General features: G+C 70.7%; 1 protein-coding gene across 1 annotated transcript in view; it reads left to right on the top strand.

Annotated features, from left to right (window-relative positions):
* The window catches only part of ZNF385A (zinc finger protein 385A), a 19,933-nt gene that overhangs the window by 2,591 nt on the left and 15,960 nt on the right, over positions 1–1,382 (top strand). The window lies entirely within an intron of this gene.

The following is a 1,382-nucleotide window of genomic DNA, read 5'->3' on the forward strand; positions in this document are numbered from 1 at the left end:
GGGGGGCCGAGGGGGATGGAGGGGGTCTCTGTGGGGGCTGGGGGGGCATCTGTGCCCCTCCAGTCAGGAAGGGCTGGGGGGGGGCATGGAGCTGTCCAGGCCCTGACACGCAGTAGGGGCCATGGCAGGGGCAAGGGGGTGGAGGTCATGGCTGTGGGGTGCTGTGCTATGGATGGCCCCAGGGCCCCGGCAGAGGGGCCCAGCCAGCCTGAGCTGAGCCCCACCAGCTTCCCTGGGCTGAGGCAGGGGAGCGCAGCCATCGCGAGGGCCGCATACCCTGGCACAGGCCGTGATGTCAGGTCGGGGGTCAGACTCCTGGGGCCCTTCGGGGTTCTGCCCTGGTTCCTGCCTGTGCCTCAGTTTCCCCACCTACCCCAGGCAGCTAGGAGGTGGAGGGGACAGATGCCCCCCCACCAAGTCCCTTATGCAGGCCCTCAAGCTCCCCCCAAGCACAGGCCACGACCCCTGTGACCTGTGGGGGTGGGGCCTGGCTGGCTCCGCCCATGCACCTGTCCCCAAACAAAAGGCTTTTGTCTCACCTGGGTCTAGTCCCCTTCAGTCCCCCACCCTCCCCCTGCCCAGCCTGGCACATCCCCTGGCCCAGACTGGAGCAGGCTTCGGACCAGGGCATTGGGCCTGGTGCGGAGCAAAGGGATGTAGGTTGGGAGTGAGGGGCACGGGCAGGGCTGGGGGTGCAGGGGCTGCAGGTTGGGAGTGCGGGGCACGGGCAGGGCTGGGAAGCTAGGGGCTGCAGGTCAAGCATGAGGGGCACCACAGGGCTGCCCACCCCCTCCCCGGCCCTGTGCCAGCGTCCCTTGGCCCCACCCGGCCGCACCCTGGGTTTGGGGCCTGTCTGGGCTGGGGGTGGGTTTCCGTGGCAACGCCACCGGGGCTGGGCCCATGCTGACGCGGGAGCGGGCACACGCCTGGACATGTATGGCAGCACATGTGGGAGCCGCCCTGCCCCCTGCTGCCTGGCTTGGGGGCTGCGGGGCCTGTACAGGCCTTGTGGGGGAGGGTGGGTCTGGCTGCATCCCCTCACTGTGGGTGGGGGGGTCAGAGGGTCCCAAGACCTCTCCGGAGATGCAGACGCCGTGGCCCGGATCGGGCCCATCCCGCCCTGTCTCCTGCCTGGCGCCAGCTGCAGCCCAGCAGGCCCAGACCTGTGTGGGGCGGAGGCCAGATCCAGTGCCGGGAGCTGGGGGCAGGGGATGGCGGGGGTCTGGCATACACCTCCCTGAGAGCCTGGGAATCACGCCCCCACCCCAAGCCAGGAGGGGACCCAGGCACCCGGGCTCTACCCTGCTGCCCCCCATAAGCCAGGGCGGGGGGAGAGGGAACCCAGGCGTCTGGGCCCCCGGGTGCAGGGCGGTGCCGGCTGC

Source organism: Alligator sinensis, unplaced genomic scaffold (genome assembly GCF_000455745.1).
Source record: "Alligator sinensis unplaced genomic scaffold, ASM45574v1 scaffold149_1, whole genome shotgun sequence".
Taxonomy (NCBI): domain Eukaryota; kingdom Metazoa; phylum Chordata; order Crocodylia; family Alligatoridae; genus Alligator; species Alligator sinensis.